General features: G+C 44.7%; 1 long non-coding RNA gene across 1 annotated transcript; it reads right to left on the bottom strand.

The window, feature by feature from the left end:
* Positions 1 to 237: 237 nt before the first annotated feature.
* Positions 238 to 15,614, bottom strand: LOC149347434 (uncharacterized). Its single transcript, XR_016292134.1, has 3 exons — positions 15,512 to 15,614; positions 7,274 to 7,383; positions 238 to 303 (listed from the first exon to the last, which is right to left on the bottom strand). It is a non-coding gene; the product is annotated as an uncharacterized LOC149347434 (long non-coding RNA).
* Positions 15,615 to 23,406: the final 7,792 nt, after the last annotated feature.

Genomic DNA, 23,406 nt, shown 5'->3' with positions numbered 1-23,406 from the left:
GAACTTGTCCGCAAGTTTCTAAGTGAACAAAATATAAATATCCCATGGTATAATCTACCGTTCTAACACTTTTTTTTTCATTTTACGTTCTTATAACAGGTACTGATGAAATCATCTCTTTTTCAGCACGCGTTACAAAAAGCGTCATTGCCTTATCACTGGTATTATGGAGGCAAGAGTGCTGTATGCGCAGTGTGACCAGACCAAATGCACGAGATGCAGGATAATAAAGCTCACCTCATACTTTTCGTCATGAATCAGCTGGTCGCATATATCTATTGCTTCGCATCCGCTTTTCGCGAACTGAAAAAAAAAACGGAAAAGCCATTGCCCATAAATAAAAGCCGTTTAGCAGCTCAGAAGACACACCACCGCATATATAAACCCACAGAGAAGAATGTGTGTCATGTGAATGGGCAAAAACATAAGAAGATTTACGTACGGTTAGTAAAAGCGGGTGTGTGAAAAATATTTGGACGGGGAACCTAAGCTCCGCCATAAGCGTAGGGCGCAATAAAGTTAACTGGTTAATGCTCATATATGCGAAATTTGTCACCTTAGTTTTTACATTCACAGATTGCCTAACGTCCTGTGACCATGCCTGGGCCAACGGTGCGGCGGATAAGCGATGCTCCACTGACATGCGATGGCAGGTGCTGGCACCAGTGTGGTTTTTGTTTGATTGAAGCAGCGCAAGGCCGAAAGCCAAAGAAGAGAGCAGAGAAAGAAACGGACGACACAGCGCTGAACTAACAACTGATATTTATTTGCACGCTGCACGTATAAATACATTTAGGCACCAAAATAGAAAACAAAGCAAAGAGCTCATTCATGCACTCGGATTCTGCACGCCAACACAAGCTAAGATGTGCAATTCAGGAAGCGAAGTTCTTTTTGAGATAAACACACTGATGGAGCGCTTACACATGTGTCACCATACATCTTGATGTTCGAAGCCTCGATTATTTCACGGCACAGCTTATCTCTGTTCCTACCCACAACTCTGCAAAATTTAAACTGTGGGGTGCACTCGCACTCACGGCAGTGCATGTTGAGGTTACGGGACTCTTTATTATCAACATTGTTGCGGTGCTGCCTAAGCCTATCATTTAAGCACTGTCCTGTCTGGCCAATATAAAACCTATTACAAGTGAGAGGAATAGAATACACGACATTTTTTTGACACTTCACGATTTTGCACTCATGATTTTTCGGGCAATCGGGTTTGTGCGCGATCGGTTGCTCGTCCCCAGTAACGTCTCACGACGAATCATTAGTTTAACCATCACCTGTGACGGTGGTCTCTCTGCTCACAATCCGGGCAGGTTTTTATGACGCCACAGATCATGTTCCCTAGCTGGCATGCCTGCAGGGGTTGCTTCTCTGGGAATTTTAGGCTCACACCGCCGATGCCGACAACCCTGAATTTTCTGCATAATGAGAGGCTTAACGCTTTCGCGTTGAAACGCACAACCAAGTTCTGCAAATGTACCAGCGCTTGCTGCAAACGTACCAACGACCCCTGACTGCCAATCTCAAAAATATATGTGTTATACCGAGGAAGGATAGCACACTGCCCTAGAGTAAAAGCTGATGATAAATTTTTATGGTTCAAGGGTATCTATTGCTAAGCAGTGCCATGGCGCCAAATCTTTTCCATTCTTATCAAGGTGGTGTCTAACACCTATTTGTCGAGCAACTCATCCTAATTAAGCCGAGCGCCAGGCAAGGGGAAAGCTTGTACCATTTGTTTCTCGAGGGTGTGCCCGGCGGCTCTGGTGATCTAAACTCACACCTCCGGCATGCGAGGCGATTCTCAAACCAGTGGAAAAGACCAATTGCGCATACATCTGCAATAACCCGTCAAAGCTATCGCGTAATTCCTTTGGGGCGGGGCTGAAGTGCGCCTCGAATTTTTTAACGCGCACCAACGTCTCATATTGCACAGGCACTTTTATGGCGCCGCCTGCGAAACCCCCAGACATGCAGCACCACGCCTGCGACTCTTCCTTGGGATTGGGAACACGTAGATGTAGATGCTGTCCACATAGCGAACAGGAACGGAAGCTGCACCTGTAGCTACCACGAACTCTACTATTTGCAGTGGAGAGCACGTTCCATCTTTTTATTATGTTCTGTACTTATCGCATCTACTTCCGGTTCCTGAAGACACATCCGCTTCACGTTGACGCCTACAGCCCTAGTCATCAGAAGCCTGCCCCTGACTACCGTACGCTGTTTTCAACGCCATCGACGACAACCTTTCACCTGCCCAGCGTGATGAGGTCATCACCCTGCTTCACCGTTTTCATGTGTCGTTTGACTTCCCGCAGACGACCTTGGGCCGCACATCCACCGTCATCCACCATATTGACACCGGTACCCATGCCTCATTACGCCAGCACCCATATCGTGTATCGCCCGCGGAGCGCCAAGTGATCAACACACCCACGTCGCCAACATGCTTGAGCGTGGTGTAATACAGGCTTCTCACAGCCCGTGGGCCTCCCCTGTTGTCCTCGTTGAGAAGAAAGATGGTGGCTCTATCCGCCTTCGCGTCGACTACCGAAGGCTTAACAGGATTACCAGCAAAGACGTCAACCCGTCAGTGACTGTTATACTTTTAATTCTACTCATACCTGACCAGACAAACTTTCGTCGAACCCTTGACTACGTCTACCTGCTTCCCCGTATCGATAACTCTTAGGCCTGCCTAAAGGAAGCCGAGTTCTTCTCATCCTTGGACTTGTGATCTGACTACTAGCAGATCCCGATGGCGGAACCTCACCACGTGAAAACAGCCTTTGTCACTTCAGATGGATTATATGAATTCAACGTGATGCCGTTTGAGTTATGCAACGCGCCTGCGATATTCGAGTGAATGATGGACGCTGTTCTGAACGGACTCAAGTGGCACTCCCGCCTTTGCTACCTTGATAATATTCCCCTGTTCTCCCCGGACTTTCCTACCCATCTCCGTCGCCTAGAACGAGTCCTTACTTGTCTGACTGCTGCTGGCTTTCAGCTAAATTTAAGGAAATGCTGCTTCCCCGCTAAGACGCACCATAATTTGGACCATGTAGTCTTCAAGGCTGATGAAGCCGCCGCGGTGGCTCAGTGGCTATGGTGCTCGGCTGCTGGCCCGAAAGACGCGGGTTCGATCCCGGCTGCGGCGGCTGAATTTCTTTGGAGGAGAAATTCGAGGCCCGTGTACTGTGCGATGTCAGTGCACGTTAAAGAACCCCAGGTGGTCGAAATTTCCGGAGCCCTCCACTACGGCGTCTCTCATAGCCTTAGTCGCTTTGGGACGTTAAACCCCATAAAACTAAAACCAACCAAACCAAGGCTGATGCTCTTCCCGATCCTGAAAACAACTCAAAGAACTGCGAAGCTTCACTGGTTTATGCTCGTATCTCGATGCCTTATTCGAGAATTTGCTCTTATAATCGCCCCGTTAACACGCCTCCTCGCTACCACCGACAATCTCTCGACAATGTCTCGACTTGGACACCAGCTTGCGATGACGCCTTTACCACCCTACGGCTCCTAATCGCCTCATCCCCGATTTTTACGACATTTTGTCCCTGCTGCTCCGAATGAAATCCACACTGACGCCAGCGGAGTGGGTCTTGGCGCACTGCTAGCGCAGAGGAAGCCGGCTTCTGGCGAATACGTGGTGGCTTACGCGAGTCGCACCCTGACAAAAGCTGAATCTAATTATTCGGTGACCGAAAAAGAATGCTTGGCCACCATCGGGGCGACTGGAAAATTTCGGCCTTACATCTTTGGCCGCCTGTTTTACTTCGTGACGGATCATCATGCCGACTGTTGGCTATCTTCTCCGAAGGAGCCGTCTGGACGCCTTGCTTGTTGGGCCTCCCGCCTGCAGGAGTACGCTATTCATCTCGCTTACCGCTTCGGCCACAAACATTCCGATGCTTATGCCCTTTCCCGTTCACTTATTCCGAGTGCTCCACGATCCCCCGCCTCTTACGATTGATCGTCCCTTGACCTCTCGGGATTGCCGTCTGAACAACGAAAAGACCTTTGGACTGCTTCCCTTATCGCTCTGCGGTCACCCTCCATCCTTTCTGCTTCTCGGGCTCTCCAACGCCCAGCTCGTCACTTCGCCTTTCTGAATGCTATGCTCTACCGCCATAATTATCCGTCCGAGGAGCGCAAGTAGCTCCTGGTTATTCCCCCGCCACCCGCGCTATGACGTCTGCACCGGTTTCCACGCTGACCCTCAGCGTTCTCATGCCGGTGTGTCGAAAACACATGCACGCTTGTGTCTGCGGTACTACTGGCGAAGCATGTACCGCTTTGTGGAGCAAAATGTCCCCTCTTGCCCTGTCTACCAACGGCGAAAGCCACCTCCTGCCCTGCCCGCACATTCGACCGCGTTGGGGTCGATCTTTACGGTCCTCTTCAACCGACCCCTGACGGCCATCATTATTTCATCGTCGCCATCGATAATTCCAACCGTCATGCGGAAACTGCGCCGTTGGCGTCCGCCTCCGCGAGTGATGTTGCACCTTTGATCCTTGGTCAAATGTTTAGGGGAATCCCCCAAGGTGGAGTAGATTTGTAATAAGGGAGTAATTACTCATTGGCATCCACCCAAGCGCAGCCATACTCTCCAACACTCTTCCCACTTCGAGTTACTGATCAATTCGCTCTCGCCCTACCATAAGCTTGCCGTCCCGGTTAGCTCAATTGGTAGAGCGACTGCTCCGGTGTGGCGGTGGTTCCGGGTTCGAACCCCGGACCAGGACGAATTTTTCTTTAACTACGAAGTTTCTGGGAAAGCTGTACAGCTTTCCTTTGTAGCCGTATGGCTGCGCTTGGGTGGATGCCAATGAGTAATTACTCCCTTATTACCTTTGATCCTTCATCACGTCATCCTTCGACATGGCGCCCCCAAAGAACTTCTTGGTGACCTCGGCCCCGTCGAGGCAGTGCACAAGGAATGTCAAAATATTCATCTCACTACCTCAGCTTACCATCGCTAAACCAGCGGCTTAGCTGAGCGTTTCAATCGCATTCTCACAGACATACCCGTAAGTACGTGAGCTGCCACCACTCTAATTGGGACAAAATCCTTCCCTTTGTTACAAACACATGTAATTCCGCCGTGCAAGCTACCACACTGGGTGCTCGCCCTTTTTCCTTCACTACGGTCGGGATCCTACGTGCATCATGCACACCATCCTCCTTTATGGCCCTGACGATTCCGAGTCAATGCCACTTTCCCAGGCTGCTTTGCAAGCCGAAGAGTGCCGCCAGTTTTCCCGTGAATTGATCACAGAAAAACAGCAAACAGCAGCGCAGCCGCTGTAGCTTCACTCCGGCGTCCTTCTACCCTCCAGACTCGTTTGTCTGGCTTTGGGTTCCTTCCTCCACCCCGGGCCTCTGCACAAAACTTCTATCCCGCTATAACGGTCCCTACCGCGTGATTGAGCAAACTTCGCCGGTCAACTACCTCGTCGAGCCGCTCGTGTCCTCATCGGATCGGAGTCGTGGCGGGCGTGAAATTGTCCACGCCGACCGCCAAAAGCCTTACTAGGACCCGCAGGTTGTGTGCTCGCCTTGAATAGCCAGGATCGCAGCTCCTTCGCCGGAGGGTGATTCTAATATAACAGGCCAGCGCGGGAACAGTGCAGACAACCGCCGAAGAGGACAAAGACGGTTGTGACCAATGCGCGAGATCTGTATGCTGCACCGCTTTTTTTTTTACTAACTGAACGTCTCGCTAAGGCTGTCTGGATCGCTACCTTGCCGCTACCTTCTGGTCTTTGGCCCGGACCGCCTACATCCCTTAAATATGCATAAAGCTATTATGGCTTAGTACTGACACGGGAGCGGTACGCGATTATTAGGAAGCTCTGCAATATTGTGCCCGCGCAAACTCGCAAATCATTATCCCACTTTTTCCTCGTTTTGCAAAACAAGAATTCTCTCAACAGAGAGTGGGTCAATTTGATACTGATGTCCTGTTGTTTAGTATATCGTATGGAAGTACAGACAAGAGATGAATTACACTGCAGTTCCCAGTAAGAAGAATGTTTGTGGACACATTGTTGTATTATTTGTTAGAATGCGATAGCGTTTAACTGTTTAGCCCGCCCGACCTGTTCCTCCTATTTCTTTGCTCCTACACGCCGCATGCACACAGCCTCTACAGCCGCCGATATTTCACGTACAGCGACTCTTCTGTGGGCATCATTTCCATTTGTGAAGATTGACAGAAGCCAACAGCCACAGAAACCAAGGGGCACAGGGGATTTTTTTTTAAGTTATTTATTTTGTGGTGTTGATCAATTTAGAATATTACTGAATATGTTATCGTTTTAAAGGTGACTGATTAGAAAAGCAGAAGAAAAAACAACCACCTGCCGCCGGTGGGATCCGAACCCACGACCTCCGAATTACGCGTCCGGTGCTCTACCTCTGAGCTACGGCGACGGCTGTCAATTCTTCTGCTTTCGGGGGCATTTATGTTTACAAGTAACCTATCCTTGAGAGTGTTCATCAGCGCCACCCACGTTCATAAGCGGCGGACGTAGAACGTCCTGAGTTACCGCAGGTGTGACGTAGAACGTCATCGAACGGAGAGGGTGGAAGCTGCGTGAGAACCCTCTTATGCTTCCTAAGGCGTCAAGGCTGCCAGAATCGAGGCCCTCGCTAAGCAATTAAGCAAACAAGGGAAGGGGATGAGGGGCTCGTTATAAATAACGAGCCCCTCATCCCCTTCCCTTGTTTGCTTATTTGTGAAGATTGTTCACTACAGTGTGCGCATGCGGTGTTAATTGTGACTCCATTCGAACGAGATACTCGGAGATGTCTAGACGCGTTTGCACACAGCTAAGCGCAGGTGACAAGGTCCACTTATCTGTAACTGGTAAGCCCACCACCGCGCTCGGCTATGTCGCGTAACCAGCGCATCTGCGTACTTAGCCACGTGACGTCATTTAGCGAATTTAGCGAATTTAACTACTAGCTGCATCGCGTTTCCCCAGCGCACCTGATAATTTGGCCCTGCCACATCGTCTCACAACGTGACACATCCCGTCGACCAATCAGCGGTCGGCCACGTCACGTGATCCTGTGACGTCATTACAGGCCCTATGAATGAACCAAATTTGCAGCTAACGACGCCGTGTTTTGATTACTAGCCACGCTGTGAGTTTTCCGTGATGAGTCTTCTAATCCAATCGCATAAAACCTGCCTCCATTATCATTCCCCATTATTATATCAACTGCGCTACATTACCTGATAAATTGTAGTTTGTGAGGGAAAAGGCTTCAGTTTCATGTATATCGGGATGCAGTTCTTGACGACGTAATTTACGTACCGTCCAAGGGATGTTTGGACGAAGAGAGCTGAAATAAAAATGTAAAAGTGTTTGAAGCAATATGTATGTCACAAATTAAGCTTTTCTTATCTTCTTTACATTTATCAGCCTCAAATCTCCTTTCTTTGCTCTAAAACTAAATGGTTTTAAATAGAGCACATGCACACGTTGAAAGCAGATCACAATACAGCTTAGTGATACTGCATGGTATACGCTTTGTACATATTTTGCAGCTATTGGATGCTAAAAAGATTAAAAGCTTACTGAATTCTCAGCCAGTGGTGGAAAACCTATAGCCTATATGTCTTTCTCCAACATTACGGCTTCCTGTGGAAGGTAAAGCTCTACGATGTGCTAAAAGAAACGCCAGGTGGCATAGCAGGCGGTACCTGTAGCGCCGCTCTATTATAACGTCCACTGCGTGCGGCAACGTGAGGGGCAGGTACTGGGGTCATATAATCGATGTTTCGCCACAGGCAGTGCGAGATATATTACTAGGTGCTTCCTTGGAGTGAAGCTAATGCATTTATTTATTTATTTACAGATACCTTACAGGCCTCCAGGGAGGCATTGTGTAAGGGGGAGCAATAAATATGTACAACAGTAGCTAGAAAAAACCAAAAATGCATAGAAACAAACACTGTTACGTTCTAAAAGCTGATTACAAATTATCACGACTGTACAAAATACATGCAGAAAAACATTGAATAAAAAATAAAAAAATTAGAATGGAATTAAGACATAATAGCAACTGGAAAAACAGAACATGAGCAAATACACAGGAAGGCAAATGGGCTGATATACAGGGTGTGACAAAAAAAAAGCATGACTCGGGAAAGAAGAAAACGTGCTAGGTGTTATCGATATAAAGTTTGACCAGATGATTATGAAACGTGCCATGGTTGCGCTGCGATGCAATGCAGTTTGGAAGATCGTTCCACAGACATATAGCACGTGGGAGCGGAGAAAAGTTAAATGCGTGAGTACTGCCATAAATGCGTGTGTACTTGAGGTTATTGTGCGATCTGGTTGATGAATAAGAGGGTCGTTGCAGGTGCGATAACGGTGACCGAGTGGCATGGATTAATTTGTGAAAAAGAGATAAAAGGGCTATGTCTCGACGAGTTCTTAATTGAAGGAGAGAAAGTTCCAGCTTTATTTGGGTAATACTTGATTTAAAACTATAACTTCGTGAAATAAATCGACTAGCCCTATTTTGGATTGCTTCTAGCATGTCAATTAGGTACTTCTGGTGAGGAGACCAAATGGGCGACGCATACTCAAGCTGAGATCTAACAAAAGTTAAATATGCTTGTTTACGCACATTTGCAGTGGTGCTTTGTAAGTTGCCTGCGCAGGAAATCTAATGAACGTGAAGCATTGCCAGCAATGGTGGTTATTTGATATGAACGCAGCGGTTTTACCCCGATTTATCACCAACTCTAAGATGAAGGTTGAATCATTTTAACGCAAACATACAAAGTTTAAGAGTACTTACATTTGTTAACCAAAATCTCAACACGTTATTATGTACTGTCTTCGTACTTTAGAAAGAGATAGCAAATTTTCCTGCGTCACTCCTACACGCCGCATGCACGCAGCCTGTACAGCCGCCGATATTCCATGTACAGCGACACCTTTGTGGCCGCCATTTCTATTTGTGAGGATTATTAAGCTACTAGGGTTATCAGTGCTTGAATAATGCAAATATTTTGAGAGCGGTATATGAGATGGCGTATGTACTGAATGTTGTTTGTTCTTAGCGCTTCCATAGCACTAATTGCCGGAAAGCACTTTAGGTATCTGGATGAATGGACAACGAAGTCAGCCCATTATTGGACAAAGTGTTCGACATATTTTAATTGGACTGTAACCATGCTATCAGGCACGAAATCGCGAAAGGCAGCCGAATAAATAAAAGCAACAAATATAGTTCTGAACGGAGAAACGTAAAACGGGAATGCACAGGTGAGTAATCCGCACGCTGAGTTCAAGCCAGCGAAAGACGCCTTGCTATAAACAATGCCAGATGTTCATTGTTCGCAATTTATTTCGTTCAACCTATGTTATCTTCATGATTAAGCTCTGCGAAAAAAACACCGACAGGGACAGAAAACGCCTACACACATAGAGCACAGAACTAACTTTTATTCGAAAAGCGCTTCGAGCATTACCTTTTATACGCTCTAAACAACCACCACATGGCCCAGCCGTGATCAGAACAGATAAGTATTGACAGTTACGTGTAATGATGCGCGGACCCGCCTGATCGCCAATCTAAACAACACCAGTGTGTGCAAGCTTACGCCCCGTTGATACCTTGATAAAAGGATAAAAGCAGACGGGAAGAAAAAGATCTTGAAAGTGAAGATAATACCAATACCACGAATGAGGGCATCAACAAAACGCTGTATTACTAGCGAAACTTGCTCAGCAAAATGGGGCGCGGAACCAACAGTAATAACAGTAAACAATTAGGGTGCAAAGCCACTAAAAAACGTCAGCTGAAAAGAACTAAGAACTAAGAAAAAAATAACGAGGCTAAAACTGTGAAACTGAGAGTGAAAGAATGAGACAATAATAAACAAAGACAAAGGCGACGCGAGCAATGAAAAGGCAGAAACCAGGCTAAAATCTTTGAAGGATGGAAAAAACAATAAACGAGAGTACCAATTAACAGTTAACCAGACTGTAATCTATGAACGATAGAAAAAACTAATAAGAGTACAGGTGCGGGGTTAAAATAGACGGTTTAAAGTGTTCCTTTTCTAAAAACGAGATTTCTTTATCAGAAAGCATAATGGGCGGTGTGCTCACACAATTCTTCGAATTCTTTGCGATTAGGAAGGCCTCGATCAGTCATCTCCCTTTCCGTTTTGGTTCAGTCGTAGCGAGGAACTGTGTGCTTTCGAGAAACGGGTGACAATTAGTTTTTTCGCACTTCTTACAATGTAAAGCAAAATTTTCTCCTGAGTTGGTAGAAAGATTGCGAACATGTTCAGCCGCCCTCTCATTAAAGCATCGCCCAGTTTGACCGATGTACATCTTTCCAGAGGATAATGGCACCTGATAAGTAACTTCTCTGGCACATTCAATGTACTCAAGGCTGTGATTTGAGGTGCATCTTTGCTGTCTGTCATCTCGGTTCACGATTGCACACAGTTCAGCGAGCTTACACGGCACCGCAAACACGAGTTGGACGCCGTGTCTTTCTGCAACTTTCTTTATATTGTGAGACACTCGGTGCAGGTAAGGCATAACAGACACTGGTTTTCGGTCTTCGTTCGTTTGGCGGTTCGTATTCTTCATTCTGTGAAAAGATGTACATCGGTCAAACTGGGCGATGTTTTAATGAGAGGGCGGCTGAACATGTTCGCAATCTTTCTACCAACTCAGGAGAAAATTTCCCTTTACGTTGCAGGAAGTGCGAAAAAACTAATTTTCAACCGTTTCTCGAAAGCACAGAGTTCCTCGCTACGGCTAGAACCAAAACGGAAAGGGAGATAATTGAGACCTTCCTAATGGCAAAGAATTCGAAGAATTATGTGAGTACACTGTCCATTATGCTTTCTGATAAAGAAATCTCGTTTTTAGAAAGGAACACTTTAAACCGTCCATTTTAACCACGCACCTGTACTCTTGTTAATTGTTTTTTCCATCCTTCATAGATTTTAGCCTGGTTAATTGTTAATTGGTACTCTTATTAATTGTTTTTTCCATCCTTCAAAGATTTTAGCCTGGTTTTTGCCTTTTCATTGCTCGCGTCGCCTTTAACTTTGTTTATTGTTGTATCATTCTTTCACTCTCAGTTTCACAGTTTTAGCCTCGTTATTTTTTTCTTAGTTCTTAGTTCTTTTCTGCTTACGTTTTTTAGTGGCTTTACTCCTTTATCGTTTAGTGTTATTACTGTTGGTTCCGCGCCCCATTTTGCTGAGCAAGTTTCGCTAGTACTACAGCGTTTTGTTGATGCCCTCATTCGTGGTATTGGTATTATCTTCACTTTCAGGATCTTTTTCTTCCCGTCTGCTTTTATCCTTTTTCAAGGTATCAACGGGGCGTAAGCTTGCACACACTGGTGTTGTTTAGATTGGCGATCAGGCGGGTCCGCGCATCATTACACGTAACTGTCAATACCTATCTGTTTTGATCACGGCTGGGCCATGTGGTGGTTGTTTGGAGCGTATAAAAGGTAATGCTCGAAGCGTTTTTCGAATAAAAGTTTGAAGTTCTGCGCTCTATGTGTGTGCGTGTTTTCTGTATCTGTCCGTGTTTTTTTCGCGCAGTTTAATCATGAACGACAAGCACCAACTTGCCCGCCAGAAAACCCTTCTTGAATATGTTATCTCGTTCATGGCAAACATTTCGTTAGGTCTCAACGAAGGAAACAAAATAAATAGATAAGAGGGCAATGAAATGACAAACATGAGCACTGACCATCCGCTGATTGAGTTGTGTGGTCAAAAGGCCTCCCATGCTGACCATTAACAGTAGTGTTCACGCCATCAACTGATATCCCTTTGTGGAGAGTAGGCCTCCTTCCCACGCTGACAGTATTGTGACAGTTTTTCGTGGTCATTGGGAATAACAACTTGACTATCAATTACTCGTACTAGAGTGTGCTAAAGCCAATTTTATTGTTGTCTTATGGCGAAAAGTGCAGCACACCCACTCTTGGGAATACTCAAGACACGAGCTGTTAGGGCATTTTTTCTTGGCCCCTATGCGCGCCTTTCGTGCTTTTTTTTCACCGAAGATGATTCATCACCAGCTCGTTCAGCAATGGACTGTACATGCCTATGGTGCCATTGCGTAGATTTTTTTTTTCCTATCGGCAATAGCTTAGTGGCGCAGGTTGCCACAGGAAATTATCTGTGTGCCTCAAGCACCATTAAGTAAGAAGTGCGTGAAATTAATATTCAATTAAAGCTTAAGCTACTAGGATTATCTGCGATTGAAGAATACAAATATTTTGGGAGCGATTTATGAGATGGCATATGTACTGATAGTTGTTTGTTCTTACCGCTTCCGTAGAGCTAATGCCCGAAAAGTACTTTAGGTACTTGAATGTATAGACGACAAACTCAGCCCATTATTGGACTAAGCGTTCGACATATTTTAATTTCACTGTACTTCTACGCATTAGTTTTCGTGCCGTGTTCTCCGCTTTCAGGTCTTTGTAGTTTGTCGCTACAAGCACAAAAAAAATGTAATTTTATCTTATGAATCTGCAAAACTCTTAAGCTCGCCTGTCGTTCGCGCAGCCTGGGCAGTGCGACTCCTTAAGATGTATTCAAGCGGCTTTCCTTATTATGAACGGAAAGTTAATCCCCATTGTCAAAGTTCAGAGCGACTAACGTCTGCAATAACAGTCAGAAATATCCCAAGTCAGTCAGAAAGACTTAATATGCTTGAGTGCAAGCTTTAAAAAACCGTGGCATAAGTACAGTAGCATTGAAATGCGGCACTGAAAGAACAGCACAGAGCGAAATAGAATAACTCAGCAAAGCATGGTTTTGCGTCAGGAGGCCGATGCCAGACCTGGGTCATTTTCGTTTCTATTCCACGTGTGCCCCTTCAGAGCTCTAGATTCCTCTGGGAGTATTTCACTGCACACCATTCATAAAAAAAAAATAGGTGTGGTTCAACTACCCTTGAACCAGGTTAGAGAGCGAAAGCCATGGCGTAACTATATATGGTAACTATACGGTAGCTATATATGGTAACTATATATCGTAACTATATGGTAACTATATGGTAACTATATGGTTACCATATATATATATATATATATATATATATATATATATATATATATATATATATGGTAACCATATAGTTAACCATATAGGTAACCATATAGTATGGTAACTATATGGTAACTATATGGCGTAACTATATGGTAGAGCGACTGCTCCGGTGAAGCAGTGGTCCCGGGTTCGAACCGCGGAACAGGACGAATTTTTTCTTTAACTACGAAGTTTCTGAGAAAGCTGTATAGCTTTCCTTTGTAGCCGTATGGCAGCGGTCGGGTGGATGTCAATGAGTAATTACTCCCTTATTACAAATCTACTCCACCTTGGGGGATTCCCCTAAAACATTTGACCAACACAGTTCCCACTTCGAGTTATTGATCAATTCGCTCTCGCCCTACCATAAGCTTGACGTCCCGGTTAGCTCAATCAATAAAGAAAAAAAAAGTCCCGGTTAGCTCAATTGGTAGAGCGACTGCTCCGGTGAAGCGGTGGTCCCGGGTTCGAACCCCGGACCAGGACGAATTTTTCTTTAACTACGAAGTTTCTGAGAAAGCTGTATAGCTTTCCTTTGTAGCCGTATGGCTGCGCTCGGGTGGATTCCAATGAGTAATTACTCCCTTATTACAACTATACGCGGCATGACGTCTGTAACATTCAGTGCGTTCCGGACATTGGATAGGCAGCGCGCCCACCCTGTGGCAGTTAATGGCTAACGGTTTTAAAGTGAAACGGTTTCACTTTCAAACAAACAGATAGCGTTCCTGTCTGGTTTTATGTGATTTTGACCTGGTTTTTTCCGGTAGTTCTTCCTTCGTTTTTAGTTCTGCTTTTACTCTCCCTTTTGTACCTCTGTTTTATCTCTTTTATTCTTCGTGTTCGCACTTTTACATCTCATTTGCCACCATTTTTCATTTAGCCGTGTTAGTCGTTGGCTCTCATGCACTTCAGATGCTTCGCCTCGGTCATCATCATGTTTCGTTACCGCGATTTGTGCTTTTACCACTTTTAAAAACGATTTCTGCCCACTGTTTGTTACGCAGGAAAAAAAGGGCAAGTGAAATAATTTCTTCTCGCTGCTTCTTGTAATCTTTCTTCTTTTTTCCGGTCTTGGTCACCTGTCTACTGTATGCTTAACTCTCGAATATTTTTTCTTGCTTGTGGCTTGACACGTGCAGTGATTCTAGTTTTTACCCTAGTGGGCGGTTCCTTGAGGGTATATATGTAGAGGTTGGCGCCTTTCTCAAATAAAGTTGCAGTTCAGCGCTCGTGTGCGTGTTTCCTCGTCTTGTGTCCTTGTGTAGCATGCGCTGTTGAAATTATTATGAATGACCAACTAGCCCGTGAGCTCACCTTGTTCATGCTTATTGATTCAATTTCTTTTTCTCTTTTTCCTGGTTTGACCTCTAACTCAGCTGAAGGTCAAAACTAGGCACCCGGCGACCCAGGCACGACGTCCCGTAGTGACGCTTTCGCTTCAGTGCATTAAAATTACTTTTGTCATTAAGAACAAAATTTGAATCGTTTCAGGGTAACTAACTCGCTACTCCAATGCAAGACTGTACGCGATGACCTTATATCTACCCTACGAAAGCTGAGTTCAGGGAATCCCCATAGTATTTATCAATCTAATCTTCGCCGCCGCGGTGGCTCAGTGGCTATGGTGCTCGGCTGCTGACCCAAAAGACGCGGGTTCGATCCCGGCCGCGGCGGCTAGAATTTCATTGGAGGAGAAATTCTAGAGACCCGTGTACTGTGCGATGTCAGTGCACGTTAAAGAACCCCAGGTGGTCGAAATTTCCGGAGCCCTCCACTACGGCGTCTCTCATAGCCTTAGTCGCTTTGGGACGTTAAACCCCACAAAACCAAACAAAACAAAACCAATCTAATCTTCAGTTAGAAGTCTTTCAACATACAAAGAGTTCCTAATCTCCATGCCCGGATTTATTTACACATCCGGTGCAGTGCTGCTAAAACTACATTTTGAATTTTTCGGTCGTGCCAGAAACAGCCGTAGAAGTAGTATTTTTCGCACTATAAACAGTAACATTTTTCGTCATCAATGATATGCTCTCATATTGCAGATAAGGAGAAAACAAGTAGAAACAACATTTTCTGCTCTAGTGCAACAGCATAGGAAAATAAATAAAAAGAGAATGCACGAAATACAGGAGATCCATTGAAAATACTGAACATGACGTCGAACTCACAGGTGCGGCTGGAAAGGATACGTTTCACATACAGGCCGCGAAGATGTAATATCCCCGCTTTAACGTCACACTGCAATTAGTATTGAACTAAAGGAATCTCTTATCACTTAACTGGATTCTCATGCAAAACGCTTCGCACATGACACTTTAGCGACAGCGTACGTTACGTGTAAAGCAACTATCCATGTTTACTCACCATCTTTCGGATCAATACGACAAGAACACACAAAATACACGGAGGTACTCCAAAACAGGAGCAGTACACACACGGCAGGTGCGTGCGCCATGTTTTTGTCAAGTCTGGAAGCTGAGACTTGCGCCGTGAGCAGCGAGTACTTGAGCAGCTGCGTCAATATCAGCGACGAGAGCGACGAGAGACACGCTGTATGTGTACAAGTAATTCGGAACGACATAGCGCAGGCTGCCCAATGATCCTTGGATGTTGAACATGCTGTCCGAGAGCCAGTTCCTGGTTCGTATGGACCAGGTAAATTAATAACGATAACTTCTCAAGGCACGCTTTTTATTTTGCAGGTTCTGCAACAGAATTCCGCTATTCCTAAGCCTACAGCAGAGTTTGTGGGCTAGACAATGGGGAGAAAATTGGACAGAACAGCGGATGCAAAGAAAGAAAAACGTTGGCGTCCGCTTTAAATTCAAAATCGCATAGCTGAGAATCTGAGCTTTCGCTAACGGGATAAAGAAAAGATGAGTTATGATGGCATGTTCATAAAAGCAGAAAGCCCAATTGCTGGTTACGTTTTTTTTCTGAATTTTGGATGAAGAAAACCCTAGTCATTTAAGCCTTAGTTGTTTCACATAGGTATGAGAATACGGTGTTGAAAACGAGGCGTTCAATTAGAAGCTGCAGTTTTCCATCGGCAGTTTGAAAAGTGCGATGAAACACCTTTCAGTGCTCTTTGCCTCATTCCTTAGGCTGCTAAAAAACGGGGATTTCCTGTCTGGAAAAAAACAGAAGCAGTTGTATGTAGCGCACTATACATCAAAACTATTTGCCAAGGCAGGACAAGGGGGGTTTCTTTTGCGTGACATAGAGAACACCAAAGTTCTCTACGACGGCAGAGTTACAAAATTTTGTGCATCAGTGTTGGTAGGATTTTTATTGCGAAATACCAGAACTCTTGCTATATTCCCGGTGATCAAGAGCATTATATGGGTGGAAATAGACGTAGTAATGAGCCGACTAATAATTATTCAGATAAAGGAATAATTTGTCAGCATTGACTGAGTAGAAAACTAGAGTCCTGCTATATCAAGACCGAGATTTACAAGTTAGATATGAGGATTCTTAGCCTGACAAAATATTATGAAGTACCTCAATGCGTTATTGACACTGTCACTAATTATTTAGACGTATTTGTTCTCACTGAATTCAGCGCCAATGTCTTTGTTTATATCGATTTCAAATGTTCATATAAAAAAAAAAGAAATTTCTCGCTCGGGCACGGCGCCGTGTTTGGCGCATCGGTACAATTGTGAAAGAAAGGTGTGATGTGGTTTCACCAAGTTTCCCCGCACAGATTATATTTCCAACAAAGCGAGCGGCTTTCACGTGTGCCTTACCTTCTCTGCTCTACATGGTGGATGGATGTTTTGCTTTTTATTTTTAACATTTCGACCGACAAATTTCGGTGTTTTCTTTTTTCACGGCAAATTTTTTCGCTTTTCAAGGCAAATATTACTCTCTACGAATGATTTACCGTTGTTTCTTCGGCGGTATCAGGCAGCGTTCCTTTGGGGTAAAAAGTTCTTTCAGTGTAGTATTTTGTCACTTTTGAGCCGACAACAACAATTTTAAAGTAACTAACGCGTACATTGATGTACAGACTAACGCGGTTTTAAGGTGATCAGTTCAGGCTTAACCTACTCGTACTAAACTGCTCTAATAACATTTAATAAGGCAAGATGGCTGCAGTGAATACACCAGCTTGGTTTGCCGAAGGGTTTCTAATTCTGCACCATCGTGTTTGTTGCGGAATAAGTGTCCATCATCTCGGGAAAAAATTCTTGGTCCGTTTCATCTGGAACGAGCGTGATAGCCTTGTAACCGCTCTTGACTGTGCATACAGCATATGTTCATTAATGTGCAGCTACTAATAAACGCAGTACGAGGTTCCGTTCAATGTACATTGACTCCTGTAGACAGAGATATTGAGGAACATTGAGAGTTCGCAAGAAAACGCACAAGTGGTCACTACCAGGCTAATTATGGATGCCTGCCAATTTTCATTAGGCAACGCGTAGAAGCAGTAATAATGCAAGCGTCTGCATGAGTGGATATTGTCAGCGAAAACCAAGTTGACTAGTTATGTCACGCCTACACCGCAAAGTCTTTCATGCCACCAATTAACATTCAGCTTTTTCTATTATAACAGGGTACCAGGCGTCAAATATATTTGCTATATGTTCAATATGTGCAAGTAAAATCTGCCACCGGCAAAGAAGGAACGCAAAACATTCGAGACCACATTTCCATCGTCGACTGCCGTACATCGGCATCTTAACTAAAGCGACTAGCCAGCGTTCGCTAATGCGTTCGCGAGCACAAAATATAGTTTGTTGGTAGAGCGTTTGTAACTTCAATAGAAGCTGCATACGTCTAGGCTCGAAAATGCAAGTACCGGCACCAAAACAGGTAAAATAGGTAAAGTGCAAGAACACTGGCGCCAGACACACATCAGCCATCAGTGAGGTGGATCGCGCGGGATGAGGAGAAAACTTCACGGCAGGGATTGATTGATTCAATTGATTTATTGATTCAATTTTTATTTCTCAACAAGGGAAATCACCTGTGCTGAGTTCAGGCTTTTTCCTCGTCAGTGACAAAGCTTTTAAGTGATGCATTGTTTTCGAATTCCCATCAGAATTGAACGACTGAAACCTGTGTGCTACTTTGGGGTTTCGTTCCGAAAAAAAATCATGTCACAGCCTACAAGAGCTACCTTCGCAAAAAACGGGGGTAAGAGGTGAGAGGTCCAATGCATCATCATGCGTTTATAGAGAGTTTACGAGTGCGTGCAATGGTGAAAATGGCTGGCACAGCTACCAGCTTTAGGCTCGAAAAGCAGTGCCGGTGAATGAAGTGCTCGTTCTCATAATAGCAAAAGTACCAACCACGTGCTGGTCAAATGAAGGACATTGAAGTTGCTTGTTGACCGCGCAATCGCAGCGCAGATATTCTTTGCCGAATACAGTTGGCGTGCTCCCGACACATGTGGAACGGCAAAATGCGTGCGTCTGTTGGCTATCACCCATGGTTACACAAATACACATACATGAAAATGAGTCAACTCGTTGGCATATTTGTTGCCGTTCTAGGTTCGTGTTTGCCTTCATTATACATATACGGTGTTTGAAATTACTCAACACAGAATTTTTTTTTAAAAAAGCCTTGAAATATTCGCCTCTGAGTTCTTTGCGGATTAATTGTACGGCAGGGTGGAAATTATTTACGTAATAGAGCGGAAATAAAAGGTGAGTAATTAAATGGCTTGGCTTAGCTTATGGGGTTTAACGTCCCAAAGCGACTCAGGCTATGAGAGACGCCGTAGTGAACGGCTCCAGAAATTTCGACCACCTGGCGTTCTTTAACCTGCACTGACATCGCACAGTACACGGTCCTCTAGAATTTCTCCTCCAAAGAAATTCCAGCCGCCGCGGCCGGGATCGAACCCGCGTCTTTCGGGTCAGCAGCCGAGCACCATAACCACTGAGCCACCGCGGCGGCTGAGTAATTAACTGAAATTCGCTGATAAACTTTCAGATTTTTCAGTTTACAGCGCAAGATTATATTGGCAAAATTAACCCACTCAAAGAAGAATGCTAACGCAGTTTATAAAAACTCTGAATTAGCGTCGCGCTTCCAGCTATGCAGCGTAGAAAACTCGCGTTTGGCAGTTCATGAAGTTGGCTTCGCCGCGTTACAGGTAGACGAAATGGAGTCGCTGCACGTGATGTCGTCGCTGGAATCACATCGAGAGCATCTGCGCCAAAGAAAACGTAAACTACCTCTGCATTTGATACAAACAACGCCAATTTTATCAATATGCAATGTGGAAAAGCCTACTTGAAGACCTCTCAAAATAGTTTTCCTTCCTTCGTTATCTTCCCTTATTCTGGAATTTAAAAAATTCTGCTCGCCTTCGATTTTAAGAGCCTTAAATTTCGCACTACAACCATGGGCTTGGAAAGTAATCTCAAATAGCATAATCAGTGAATTTTAGTTAATTATTAGTCTTTTCATTCACTTCTAACATATAATTAATACCTTCCTCCACGTAAAATCAAAACTGCAGACACCACACCAAATTTTCTTTCAAAGCTTTTAAAAAAATCTGTTTCGAACAATTTGAAGCACCCTGAATGAGGAGTGGTAGTGAAGAGATGACATTTACGGCCGTAAACAAACACGTTGAATTTAAAGAAATGTTTAAGAATATAGTGCTTTACAGTGGTATACAGTAATGATGAAGTGGCTTTTGTGTAGCAATGAACAAAGAAGCTAGGTACTGAGTCCAGCTACGTATGTATTTTTTTACTTTTGTTCACAACATTACAATATTAATCACTATTTCACTGTCTCTCTCCGATCAGCTAATGTCGCAAAGCTTCTTCCTGGGAGTCTGCAAGTAAGAATGTAGCCAACCACAAACTAGCATCAGTCACAACACGCAGTAATTTTTAAAAGCGTGTGTTCGTGTCTGGTTTTTCGACTGGGTAGTCGCTGTTGTCCTGCCTTTCGTGTTCTTATAACCACATATCACCACGCAGAAACATAAAAGAGGGGGATGGGAGATGCTGCACACGAATTTTAACAAACGTATAGACCCGAAAGAAATTTGAAGCGTCAGTGGCGTCTTGTACTACAGTGTCTTGTACCGTTGATTGTTTGCAGCGCCCTCTCTGTCCCCTCGTTTGACGCGTAGCATCTTGGAACTGCTCTTTGATAATTGCCGCCTTCATTATTCATCAGTTCATGCAGAACCGTCGTATATTTGCAAAGGCCGCTAAGGGAAAACTTCCTTCGATGAAAAGGAGCGTGTATCAACTGTGTCACTTCTGAGTTCGCCCGTCAAATGCGCGGTGAGGGAAGGGATGATGAAAGCACTGGTAGAATTTAAAGATTAAAATAAACGCAATTGTGGAGGGATCCGGATTGATTCGGACCTCCTGTAGTTATTTAGAGCTTATTGAAACCGCACACCACACGGGTATTCCTTCGAATTCTCCTCCAACGAAACGCAGCCGCCTTGCGGGGAATTCATCTCCCTCTTGGGGCTATGTAGCAGAGAGCATGAACGGCTAAACAGTCGCGAGAGAGTGTCGCCAATAAGCGACGATTATGTGCTAAAAACAACCACAGGTACCTGATGAATGCGCCATGACGTTGAACGCGTGGCCAAATGCGAAACAAGAAGTGAGCAAACGAGTGTAATAGCACTGCACGACCGCGGCAGCACTTCTTGCAGTTACATCCACAAGACCATCGATGGAGCAGTGGCTGAGGCGGCCGCTTACGCCTGAGAACATTCCATCGTTCTTGGTAGCATGTGCTGGCGCCACATTCTCCCATTCTGCAAGTGGCCAGGCCTGGTCGCCGGGCTCGCCAAAAGCCAATAGCGGCGACGGTAACCGAGCGCACTGTCGCTTGTTAAGAAAAACCTACACTCTTGCTTGTTAAGAAAACCTAAGAACAGTAAAGCGACTTTTGATGGAGGCTCCTTAAGTCTTGAGTGCGGCTACCACCAGCTATGATGAGTCCTGGAAAGCGCTGCGCCTTTCCTGTAGTACGTTTCGGGCTTGCATCTGTTTCCATCGACAAGAAAAGCAGCAATTTTTTTAATGGCCTCTTTATTTACAAGTCGAAGCTATAGCCACGTAATTAAAACTTAATAATCTTGGTGTCGTTTTGATATGTCCATTGTGAACAAGTTGCTATTTAAAACTGTACAGTTCAGCGAGCAACCATACGAGCATAGCATTTAGGAATAATGGGTAGCGAGGTACTCGAAGTGGTGATGGAATACGTGTACTAACGGCATGTAGTGGCTGGTGATCCGGATCATGAGAGGTAAATAACTAGAAGAATACGAATGAGGTGAAGCGCATATGGCAGGCCATCTCATATCATGAATGGCAGTTTACCAATATCCCTCAAGAGAAAAGTATACAACAGCTGTATCATATCGGTACTCACCTATGGGGCAGAAACGTGGAGTCTAACAAAGAGGGTTCAGCTTAAGTTAAGGACAACGCAACGAGCAATGGAACGAAAAATGACCGGTGTAACGCTAAGAGACGGCAAGCGGACTGAGTAGGTGAGGGAACAAGCGCGTATTAATGACATCCTGGTCAAAATCAAAAGGTAGAAATGGGCTTGGGCAGGGCATGCAATGCGAAGGCAAGATAACCGCTGGTTCTTCAGGGTAACGGAGTGGATTCCAAGAGAAGGCAAGCGTAGCAAAGGGGCGGCAGAAACTTAGGTGGGTAGATGAGAGTAAGAATTTTGTGTGGATACGGTGGCTGCAGCTTGCAAAGGACAGGGTTAATTGGAGAGACATGGGAGAGGCCTTTGCACTGCAGTGGGCATAGTCCGGCCGGTTATGATGATAATGGGACTTAGGAATTTCGCTGGGCTACTTGATTAGGCTGCAAGCATGTTCCAGAAAATTACGACGAGTGACTGTTTAACCAGAATCTGCTCCTCATTTTACTGCATTTAACAGCCGTATTTGCGGCTGTAAACATTACCATTGCACGTAAACATTACCATTGCACAATTTCGCGAATTTTTAATACGCGCTTTTCTGCTTTTTTGTTTTCTGAATCACAATTATGGCTTGAACAAGCCGTTATTATTTCGTGTTTGAAGCTACTGTGTGACAAATTTGGATGAATCGAAGAAAATCGGACATAACAGTGCTGATTTGCAATAAATCCTGTTTTTTTTTAACCATTAAAGACACAGTGCTGACGTAGAAAGGAAAAAGTCAAGCTTATTTAAAATATAGAAATATAACAAGCTGACTGTAAATCACTTAGAGGAAGCGTTTATGTGCCATTCAAACAATGAATTTTTATTCTTAAGTTGGCGTGGACATGATGCATGAGCCCATAATTTAGGTGATATAAAAAGCACCCACAAATTGTATGCATCTTTTGCCACAATCTGAAATGGTGCATAGGTGGCATGAACTATTAGTCTGCATCGACATTATTGCAGGTGAGCATGCCATTGGCACTTTACCTTGATGACATTCTTGAGTGGATATGCCATCAAATGAATACAAGTGAATGATTGCAGCTACATTTCTTTCATTGTATTGATTTGTGATTCCGCTTCCTGAACATAGCAATATCTTAAGGTTTTTAGAATAAACAGCATGTTGCGAGCAAGCGCGGTTGTATGCACAAGTGTTTTGTTAGATCCAGTGTTGTTTTGGATGGTATGCTGCGGTCAGAGCATTCTCTTATGTCGTGATAGCACCTGGATAGTGTATACTTTCGCTATGCAGTATTATTTGTTTATGGAAAGACCGAGGGCCTTAAAGGAATACGCTATGGGAATATTGTGTTTGATAAGGAAGAAAACAGTGTCATGGCACAGGTAAATATCGCAGTTCAATAAAAAAATTCAGGGGGCACTTCGGCTCTCTAAAGCGCTGCAAGGCGAAAGCCTTTCCTGGCGCACTGATTCGCACTGACTGCGAGACTGTTTGTGCTGCACTAGTGCTTTATTTGACTAAACACTTTGACTACACATTACAACTACACATTTCGACTGCCGACTTTGACTGCTTCTTTAGCACGACTCTCTCTCTGCTTCGCTGAGTTCGGTTGTATCCATGGCTCTGTTCCCAGTATTGAGGTATGTAATGTGGTCACCTACGGACGTCTTACGCCCCCTGTCGGAGCGGACGACAACTATTTTATTAGTTGTCGTCTGCTCCAAAAGAGGGTGACAGGCATCCGTGGGTGACCTCATTACTTCGAATCCGCGCACTCTGACGCCATAACCATTTCGACCAACCGAAAAGCGTGAAATCTCTGCTCACAACCTTCTGTCGACAG

Source organism: Amblyomma mixtum, chromosome 4, assembly GCF_055824585.1.
Source record: "Amblyomma mixtum isolate Tamu chromosome 4, ASM5582458v1, whole genome shotgun sequence".
NCBI lineage: Eukaryota > Metazoa > Arthropoda > Arachnida > Ixodida > Ixodidae > Amblyomma > Amblyomma mixtum.
This window is presented reverse-complemented; position numbering and strand designations above follow the sequence as displayed.